General features: G+C 53.5%; 1 long non-coding RNA gene across 2 annotated transcripts; it reads right to left on the bottom strand.

The window, feature by feature from the left end:
* Positions 1–1731: 1731 nt before the first annotated feature.
* LOC134470720 (uncharacterized) lies at positions 1732–6583 on the bottom strand. Of its 2 annotated transcripts, none has more exons than XR_010039842.1 (3): positions 6146–6583; positions 3863–5387; positions 1732–2409 (listed from the first exon to the last, which is right to left on the bottom strand). It is a non-coding gene; the product is annotated as an uncharacterized LOC134470720 (long non-coding RNA). The 2 variants fall into 2 exon arrangements; XR_010039843.1 differs by having other exon boundaries at positions 3863–5111.
* Between the last annotated feature and the right edge of the window lie 4062 nt (positions 6584–10645).

The following is a 10645-nucleotide window of genomic DNA, read 5'->3' as shown; positions in this document are numbered from 1 at the left end:
GGCCCAAGCTGGTCTCAGACCTGCACTCTCCAGTCTCAGCCTCCCCAAAGCGCTGTTTCTAACCAGGTGCATTCTCAGCCTGCAGCTTCCCTTGAGCGCTCCTCCAGCTCGGGCCAGAATGGCTGTGGCTGTTTGGGTTTTCTATTTCATTTCAGTATGTATTGTTAACTGCAGCTGGCGATTTAAATTTGGAAGATTCACAGGAAGCTCTGAATTTGGGTTTCTCTCGCAAAAAACAGAGAAGTCTCTCCAGAACTGGGCCTGCCTTCTCACCTTCTCACCATAAGCTGCAGCGGATTCCCCTGATCACCCGCAGCAGGTCTGGAACCAGGACAACAGGCTCTGTCTGGTGTAGTGTAGTTATGGGGGGCAGGGGAGGACAGACGGAAGGACCCAGCACCTGGCATCATTGTAAGCTGGGGACCTCTCAGGGGCTGTATCCCGTGTCTCGGGGTGGTGCTGCCTGAGGAGCAAGAGAGCTGGGGATTTCCAGACACTTCCTGTCTGCCATCCGTGGGTGGTGGCATCTGGGGGTTCAGCTCCTGGAGGCACCCGATCACCCTGCGCAGGGGCTGAGAGGAGAACCTCAATGCAAAACCACAGAGCGAGGGGGCATGGCATGGATACAAGGAGACAGGACCCCGAGCAGCAGCCGGGGGGACGCTGGCAGGACGGCGTCAGGACGGCCACAGTGCCTGTTCTCCGGGGGCCTTGCTGTCCGGGTTGTTGCAGGCTGCCCTGCCCCATTTGCTCCCTAGCAGGGGCATGAGGCCAAGTCCCTCTGCTCACCACACTTGGGTCTCTGGTTCCTTAGGAAAGGAATGTCCTCCATGTCACCTCCAAACATGAGAAAGGGACCCAGAAGCCACACATGTTGTGGTGCTGTGTGGTGTGATCACACACAACTCACTTCTCCTATTTCTATTGCAGGGGAGGCCCTGAGGGGCTGGATGGCACCCTGTTGCCCAGGGAGGGGACGTGGTGGCTTTGAGGAGCCAGCCAGACCCAAGTGTCTCCCTGTCAGCCCATCTCTCACCTTCCCATGGACCTGGCTTGGCTCTCACCCCAGCAGGGGCCCGAGTTCACTGAGTGCTAATGAAACCGAGTTAACCTGGACCTGCGGGAAAGGGCTCTGATCCACAGGACTGCTCCCGCTTCTGAGGCCAGGGTCACCAAGCTGCCTGCATTCTGCCTGCGGGGCTACAGATTTGGGGTCCTCCCCTCTAGGGTGGCTAGAATTGCTGCCAGCAGTCTACATCTGCATAGAGAACCAAATATCCCTTCAAAGATAGGAAAGTCTGTGGTACAAGAATGAGTAAGTGACTGACACCCTGAGGGAGGACTGATGCACTGGAGGAACAGCGTGGGCACTGCCAAAGCATGCTGCTTCAGGCTGCCGAGCAGCAGAGAGCCATAAACCGGAGTGGCCTCACCTGGCAAGACGTCTTGGGGGGGTGGATAATGGCCCAGGTGATAATTAATGCCTGGAAGGGGTTTTAGTCATGTGCCAACATATCAGGATTCTTATCCTGTGCTGTTAAGGATCAGGGAGTGGCTTGGAGTATTGTGACATGATAATTCTACATCTGTGTCCTGAAGGAGTATCTGCCTCTCTGGATTTTCCTGAGAGGCAGGAGTACTGAGAGCTCTCTTTGTGTATTTGTTTTGTCTTGTCTTGTTGTCTTGGTTACTTTTCTCTTGTTGTTTAGGCAAAATACCTGACACCCAAAATTAGGGGAAGGAAGGTTTATTTAGCTTCCAGTTTGTGGAGGTTTCAGTCCATTATCAACTGGCTCCCAGCCAGAGTGGCACGGCTCAGGAAGCCACTCATGGTGGCCAAGCGACGAGGGTAAAACGGGCAAAAGGGGAAAGGCACACTTCTTCCTTCCCCTGTGTCGCGTGGGAGTTACCTGTCCCTGGTTGGGGGCATCACTCACACCTCCAGTCCTAGGGCTAGACAACAAAGCAATCCCACACGCTAGACTCTGCCACCTTCATAACTGCACGAGGCTCCAGGGGGACATTTAAACAAGCCATAACACTTGATCTGAGACAGCATCTTGATATATAGTTCAGGCTGGCTCCAAACTCACAGCGATCCCAGCACGAGGGTGGCTGAGGCAAAAGAATCCCTGAGAACTACACAGCAAGAACCTGTCTCAAAAAGTCAGCCACAATAGGTCTTCCTTGTTCCTTTTTGGGGGTCCATGGACCTTCAGAGGTCTTGAATCATGTACGAATTGAAATCAAATCTCAGCCCAAGGAGGGAGGGTCTTTAGAGAATGTTCCTCCTTCTGATGTCCTGATACAGCTGCGACTCCTGGGAATATTAGGTGTGTTGTTTTGGAAATAGCCAGTGATAGAATTTTCAGCGCAGAAGGGAACCATCTGATAGAATTTTCGGTGCAGCTAAAAAGATAAAAAGTATGAATTAAAAGTGGCCTTTATTTTAAGAATGTGGAGAGAAACTCTATGACCCTCCGGGGTCTGGCATTCTGTCCGCCAGACACGTGATATGGGGCATACATGTAGCTTAGGTTTGAGGTGGTGCCTAAGGGACATTACTGATGCACTGGTAGCCCACTGGTATTCATCTGGCACCACAGGTAAATTGCCTAGGGGCGGGGAAGATGACCTCAAAATAGAGCCCCTTGGTTCCGCCTCCCAGGCTCCCGTCGACTACAGTGTCCCATCTGGGGCAAAATCTTTTCAGCCAGGTGGCCAGATGTGTGCAGGGTGCAACCTTAACCTGCTGCTGTGCTCTGTGCCGTTGTTTTAGGCCTGAAACTAATGAATGATGGTGTATGTATTCTGCAGAGGTCTTAGTCTCATGACTGAACTGTAAGTGGCAAAGCATGCTCTTTGGATGGAGCCCCCTCTGCCCCCAAGGCTTTCTAATGTCTAACTACCTGCCAGACAAGGTACCTCTGGAGCCAGCTCAGCACTGCAGGGATGGAACAGTCTGCCCCACCCTGACCTCCCAGGAGGGAGCGGGCCGGAGTGGGGTTCAGCTCCAGTCTGCAGAAGTAATGGAATCGCCCCTAAATTGGGAGGTTGAGGCAGAAGTGTCCCACCTTTGAACCAGCCTGGGCAATTTAGAGACTTAGAACTGTTTCAAAATTTTAAAAAGCTGTAAAAGTCTAGAGATGTAAGGTCCATGCAAAGTTCAAGCCCCAGTACTGAGAAAAACCATCTCAGGATGCTGGACACATGGAGGTGCTGATGGGACCCGGAGAGGGTGGAGTTCTGGGTGCAAGGGTGCTGTCCTCAGAGCTGGGGACACTGAGGCCAGCTGGGCAGCTCCCTGAGCCCGAGATGGTGGTTTTTACCCTGGTTTCACCCCATGGGCTTGACAGATGCACTGCCGTCAGCCCTGTGCCCCCCCCCCCCCCCCGCCCGTCGTCCTGCTGCCTCCACAAGCCTGCGGCATCTCATTAGCATACAAAGGAAACTTTGCACTCAGGAAATTCCAAGGGTTTTAGGAGCTTGGTGCCAGAGGAAAAGACCAATTCTGACTTTTTATTATACCACATGTGGCTTTGCTTTTCTGTGCCCAATAGACTCTGGATGGCGCTCTGGGCCTTGTTTCTTTTTCTCTGTTTCTCTCTCCTCCTCTGCCCCAGAGGGCTTTCCTGTCCCCAAGCTTGCAGTGTCAGTCTGTCCATCCGTTCCCTCCTCTGTGGCTTCTCCTTCCACTGTGTGGGTACTGAGTGTCACTGACTAGGTGCCAAGCTGGGTGCCGAGGACACAGCTGGCTCTGAGGCAGGTGGACACAGTGCTGGGAGTGAGCCCAGCCCCAGTGAGCAGCTGCCCAAGAGCCCTGACTGCTGTGTCCACAGCCAGGAAGTGACCCGTGACCTACCTGGTATCATCTGTATTACAGCTTGTCCACTCCCAAGGTGATTCGGGTTGCAGGGCACCCTTTCTGGGCGCATGGTGACAAAGGAAGAAGATGGTCACAGTGACTGAAAGGTGGGAAGAACTGGGTGCCCACCATGGAGGAGTGGAGTGTCCACCAGGTGGGTGTAACTGAGCCACAAAAGGAATGACATCCCCACTGTCAGGGCTATACCCTAGTGACATTATGCTCGGTAGGAGGAGCCAAGCACGGATGGACAAAGATCATGTGCTTCTATTGGATGAGGTATTCAGAACAGGTCAGTTGGCAGGCACAGGCAGCAGATTGGTGGTGGCCAGGGTGGAGGGCGAGGGGATGGAGATGACTGCTCGTGGGCACAGGGTGTCGGCTTAAACACCACTGAACTGTGTACCTTAAGACGGTCAATTTTATGTTATGTGCATTTCATTGCAGTTTTTTTTTTTTAAATAAAAAAAAAGAACTTGGGGGCTGGGGATTTATCTCAGCGGCATAAGTGCCTGCCTTGCAAGCAGGCGGTCGTGAGTTCGATTCCCAGTACCGATAAAAATGAAAAAGACAAAAAAAAAAAAAAAAAAAAGAATTTAACTTGAATTCTATTTCTTTTTAACCCAATATATCCGGAGTGTTGCTTCAACACAAAATCCACAGAAACGTATGAGCGAGATGTTTCACTGCCTTTGTCCCACACTAAGTTGTGAAGATGTGGCCTACAGTAGACTCCAGCGCCATCGGAAATCACACCCACTACGGTTCGAGGGCTCAGCAGCTGTGTGTGGCTGGCAGCTGCCACATTAAACCAGAGGAGAGGCTGGGCTGCCAGCTTTCTCAAAGGGTTAGGAAGGTGAGCTTCAGGGCATCTGCAGCGTCACTCCTGTCTCTGGTCCTTTCTGGCCACAGCTTTCCCACAGAGTTAAGGACAGTGTGGTTGCTGGCTGCAGCTTCCCAAAAGATATGCCCACTTGAGGTCGTCACTGTGATCTTCTTAGGCAGAAGGCACTTGTTAGGCAAGTGCCTGATGTGTACAGAAACCAATATTGATGCATGAATATTGATGGTCAGAAAAGAGTCTGAAGCCAGGTGTGCACACACCTGTAATCCCGGCGTTCTGGGAAGCTGAGGCACCAGAATCACAAGCTGGATCTTAGCCTGGGCAATTTAGCCACTTAGTGAGTTCCTACTCCAAATTTAAAAATGTAACTCACTGTGGAGGCCCTGGGTTCCATCCTCAGTACTGCAAAAGAGCAAAACAAAAGCTTGATTGCAAGGCTGATTGGGGTTAGAGGACAAACTGCATAGGAAGGGGACAGGACGAGCTGCATATCCTTAGATGTCATCCTCTCTACAGGTTTGGGGGAGGGTGTCTCTGTAGGGACCCAGAGAAGTATGTCATTATCCGAGGACTGGCCTGCTCCTGTCTGTTCTTGAAGCACAGCTTCCAAACCTTAAGCATCTTGAAGCACAGCTTCCAAACCATAAGCATCACCAGTGAGGAGCTTGGAGGTTCTTCCTGGGAGAGAAGGACTTTGTTATTTAAGGCTGTCGCACCCTGTATGCTGTGGCCTTAGCTGACTGGTCTTTGCAGATGTAATTAAAGATCTTGCAAAGAGATCCATCTACTGAGATGTCCAGAAATCCGGCTACAAAGGTCCTTGTAGGAAGACAGCAGGCCCAGAGCTTGGGGAGGAGCCATGGAACTTGGGGAGGGGCGGTGTGCAGCAGAGCCAGCCCCTGGCTAAGAGCTGAGGCCCGGGGTGGTAGCAGCCTCTGGAGCAGGTGGGGTGGGGGCTGGAGTGCAGGTCTTTCTGGACTTCACCTCTTAGGACTGTGACAATGAGTGCCTCTCACTTTAAGCCACCCTCTTTATGGCCTAGGACTGAAAACCCCCTCCCTCTGTGTGGTCTTAGAACCAGGGCCTTGTACTGCCTTACCTGCGTTCAAAAACAAACCTCTGCTGGCCTCTGCTGTGCTCCCCACACCAAGGTGACAACCCCACCTGTGACTCCCAGGCAAAGGTGCAAATGTATAGCCCCAGAGCTGGAAGGAAGCAAGACTCCACAGGACCACAACTCCATCTCTGTCCTTGTTCCCACTGCAAAGAGGGTGGCCTGCCCCAGGTCATCTGACACCATGTGACAGTTCTAGGACCCCTCAGTACAGCTTTTTCTCTGGCCACCCTAGCCACCGCTCTCTCTTAGGTCCCATCAGCCTGAACTGCACAATGCCTTGCTGAGTGTTGTTGCTCCCTTTCCGTCCTCTCCCACTTACCTGTGGCTTGGACAGAGTGGCCTTTTCCAGGAAGCCCTCCATGACCACCCCCACCCAGTTTCTCCTAGGAGCCTCCTTTGTCAGCAGAGCTGGCCCTCCCTCTCCCGCCAGGCATGGGAGAGAAGCCTGTGAATCATGAGGCCTGCACCGCAAGGCAGGTCAGAGCAGGCAGAACAGGCTCTGATGGCCCGAGTAATGGAGCAACGGATGGGGACTGGCCATCTGGCTGCATTGCTTGTTCCTGGGTGACCTGGAGCTCTGGTCTCTCTTGATGCAGTCTTAGTACCCGCCCTCCTCTTTGGGGGAGGGGGGCAGGAGTAGAAACCAAGCTAGAGTCAAGGAGCTGGCAGAGCTAGTCCACCTAGCACCCTGCCCTCTAGGAGGTCGTGGCAGGAGGGCAGCACCCTCAGCCTGGGTAAGTTAGGGCTTTAGCAAAACTCTACCTCAAAAAAAAAAAAAAAAAAAAAAAAAAAGGCTGGGGGGCGGGGTGTGGTTCAGCGCCAGGACCCTATTCAATCCCTGTTACAAAAGGTGGAGCAGGGGAGGGAGGCGCCTCCGGGCTGACCGGAAGGGGGTACCCTTGAAGGGCAGCTTTTGGAGGAAGGAAGTGCCCCTGCGTTCTCAGAGGTCAGGACTCAGGGATAACAGAGGGGCCCGATAGGACCATTGAGAGGCGCCCAAGCCCTGGGGCCCAGCCCAGAGGGGTTGCAAGTGGAACCGTTCCCGAGAGAATTGACTCATCCGATAGACATCTTGCAGCCCTTCCGGGCCGGCCCGCCTTCTCCGGACCAGCCAGGGGGCGGGGCAGCCGGGAACGGGGAGCCGGAGTGGGCGAAGCCTGGCTGGGCGTGCGCGGTGCTGGACCCCGTAACTTTCCACCCCGAGCCTTGGGCAGCGCCCCCCAACGCAGGCGGCCTCCTCCGGCCTGAGGTGTCCCTGTGAGGTCACCAGTCGCTCCCACGGAACCCAGGGGGTGTGGGTTGGGGTGGAGTTGTCCAGTAGGCCCTTCCTTCCCGGTTCTCCACCTGCCGCTCCTGCAGGCCGGCCCCCTGCACTGCCCTGCAGGCGCTTGGCAGCCAGGAGTCCTGGTGGCCCTGCGGAAGTGGCCCGGGCTTGGTGCTTCGCGTCACTGGCTGGCAGCTCGGGCCCCACAAGCTCTGTGCAAGGCTGGACTTCTCGCGGCTTCTCTGAGTTCCAGGGCTGGCGTGGGCAGTGCCCTCAGCCTTGGGCTTTGGGACTTTGTTTGTGACTCCTGGGGGGCAAGTCCGCCGGGCACCCACAGAACACTCCCAGGCATGCCAGGAGGCAATTTCGGAGCCAAGGGGGAGGAGGAAGCCAGTGAGAGTGGGCCGGGCTCTGGTCCACAGCTGCTGAGTTAGTGGGGAGGCAGGCGGGAGCGGTGTGAGAGTGCCCCGTGGGCTCTGGGCACAGGGCTGCTGGATTTAGTACGCAACATGTGGACACCCAGGTACCGTTGAATGTGAGGCCAACAGTGACTTTTAGTGTCAGTGCATCCCATGCCATGATTAGGACCCACGGACACTAGAAATCCTTCATTGTCTAGGTGACATTCAAACCAGGTTGGGTAACTGTGACTGGGTGGTCAGAAATCCCCGGATTTTTGCAGTCTCTCCTACCTCCTAGAGATAGATGGCTGGTTGGGGGAACTGATTATTTTAATTAGGATTAGCATTTGTGGTTGGGTGTTGTGTCCTGCACAAACAAAAGTGGCCACAGAAATACATTCTCTCAGCCTTAACCAAGAGTGAAACCTGCCTGGGGGTGTAACCCAGTGGTCAGCACTTGCCTCACACAGGATAGGCCCTGGGCTTCATCCCCAACACCACAGGAAAAAAAAAAAAAAAGTGAGGGCCCTGGCCACATACACTAGTTGTTCCCAGGCAGTTGTGCAGTGCACAATCCGCAATACTGCACACATCGACCCTGTTCCCACTTCTAGATTTTGCCACCGGGAATTTCTTCATCCCATTTCCTCCTGGGCTCCATTCTCTTCCTGTGACCCTCAGGAAAACTCGAGCAGTCTGGGAAGGCGCGGTGGCAGGGTCTAAAAACAGTCGAGCACCCAGGAGGGCACAGGCAGGCTTTTGATTCCCAGAGCCAACGACACAGCTGCAGGAGGAGCGCTCCTTCCCGATGCCCGGCTCACAGGCTGGGGCTGGAGAAGCTGAAGAAGGATTTCCTGCCTGCCAGCCGACCACCACAGCCTTTCCTGGTCCTCGCCCTTGCCAACCCCCACCCAGGCATAATTTTAGAAACTTAATGGCGGCTGCCGCACATTCTTGGCTCCGAGCCCGCGGGCCAGGCCCTGCAAGAGCACAGGCCTTTCTTTCTTAGGCTGCATGGGCGATAGAGATCCTCTGTTTTCCCCCGGGACAGGTTTCTGAGGCACCATTGTGCACGCACAAGGGACTCCCACACTCGCCCCTCTGTGGGCTCCCCCACCACCCATCTCACCAGTCAGGCTGGATTATTTTGCAGGGCCCCTGCTACCTTCTCTTGACTTTCCCTGAGGCCCCCAAAGCCACCAGGAGTGGTGGGGACTGAATCAAGGATCCTAAGTGTTGGTGGCTAGGGGAGCCTTCTTGCAGCTCTCTGGGATCTTTTGTTGTCATAAATCCGTCAATGACTGGACAGGCCCCTCTGAGCAAAGACAGCGTGATGTCAGCACTGTAGGAGGCTGAGACAGGAGGTTCATAAATTCTAGCCCAGCCCAGATAATTGAGTGACTTATCGAAGACATGTCTCAAAACAAAAGAGGGTTGGGGATGTAACTCAGTCCAAAGGCCCTGGGTTCAATACCCAATATGGAGGAAAAAAGGAAAAAACAAGGTGGCCGTCCAGGGCCTGGCCTACAGTGCTGGCTTTTGTTTCTTTCCTCCCTTCCTCCCTTCCTTCCTTCCTTGTTTTCTTTTTCTCTCGAAACAGGCTTTTGCTGTGTAGTTCAGGCTGGCCTTGAACTCACAACAATCCTCCTGCCTCAGCTTCCTGAGTACTGGAATTACAGGTGTGTGCCACCACACCCAGCTCCCTCCCCAAGTCTTTTAAACAATTTTATTGAGATATTATCTACATATCATAAAATTCTCCCATTAAAGTATTTAGGGCTTTTGGTACATAGGTGTGTGGGCATTCCCACAGTCTGTTCTAAAACACTCTTGTCTCGAAAAGAAGCCTTCTTGTGAGCCGAGCTATGGCTCAGTGGTAGAGCTCTTGCCTAGCATGTGAGAGACCCTGTGTTTCATCCCCAGCACCAGGAAACAATGAAAACGCCTCGTCTCCCTTCTAGCTCCCATGGGCCCTAGGCCCTGATGGCCTCCGAGCCGCTTTCTGTCTCAGCTGCGCCTGTTGTGAACATCCCTATCCGTGGACTCGTACACCTGTGGCTCTTGGCTCCTCTCACCGCAGTCGCTCTGGGGTTTGGCCACGGCGGCAGAGTGCTATTCCTTTTCATGCCTGAATAGTACTCTAGTATGTGGATGGAGCACAGTTTACCCTCTTGCTAGACATCTAGGGTGTTTCCACTGTTTGGGTCTTGTGTAGATTGATGTGTGCTCAGTTTTTAGGAGATATGGATGTAGATTTCATTCCCCAGGAGGGCCCCATTCTCCAGCAAGCCACTGGGTTCCTGTGCTCATGCTGAGATCTCCCTGCCTCAGATTCCCTGCCACTCCTTCAGGTCCATCTTCTGTCCCTTTCCTTACTGCTCCCCATTCCTGGCCACAGGAGAGGCACACTGGTCCCTCAGAACTGCCTCCTTTGCCCTGGAGGGGTGTTGCTGTGTGATCTTGGGCCACTGAATCAGCCTCCTTGAACCCGTATCTGTGATGTGAGAATCTGATCCCAACCTAAGGGCAACTCTGAGGAGTTCTCTATCTGACAATTTGGGGTCAGTGAAGTGGCACCGGGGGACTGGTCACCTTCAGCACCTCTGCCTGCTCGGTGCCAGCCTAGGGTAGGACGTGGCTGTCACGGGCCACCCTGGCCTGCCTGCAGGAGCTGGGTGTTGCCCTAGAGTGGCTGTATGAGGTGTGGTCCTCCTACTGTGGCATCAGAGGGCCGAGGCCAAGGGCCCCTGAGCCCGAGGAGGAGCAAGCGGACCCAGACGCAGACAGGGCCTCGGGGAGGAACACTGGTCTCCTTAGCGTATCCACGGGCACCCACTCTCCTTCCTTTCTTTTCTTTTCTTTTTTTAAATTTTATTTTGAAAGTGGTAAAATGCAACAGGACAAGACAGAACAGGGTCAACTAAGATCATTCAGTGAAATTGGTACAGAACTTCACAGCAGGTTATCGGGATAACAGTAATAGGTATCACGGTATATTTCATTATCTTTGTAATAGTTGTTCTTTCAATCACGTATATCAAAATGAGATGAAATACATAACATTATAAAACTTATCAAAACAGAATATTGAATAGAGCAGTACCATTAATCAGAACAGAGCAAAACAGTAATAAAAATATTTGCCTTCAAAGAG

This window comes from Cavia porcellus, unplaced genomic scaffold, assembly GCF_034190915.1.
Source record: "Cavia porcellus strain 051 isolate PalLab524CR breed Dunkin Hartley unplaced genomic scaffold, mCavPor4.1 scaffold_16, whole genome shotgun sequence".
NCBI lineage: Eukaryota > Metazoa > Chordata > Mammalia > Rodentia > Caviidae > Cavia > Cavia porcellus.
This window is presented reverse-complemented; position numbering and strand designations above follow the sequence as displayed.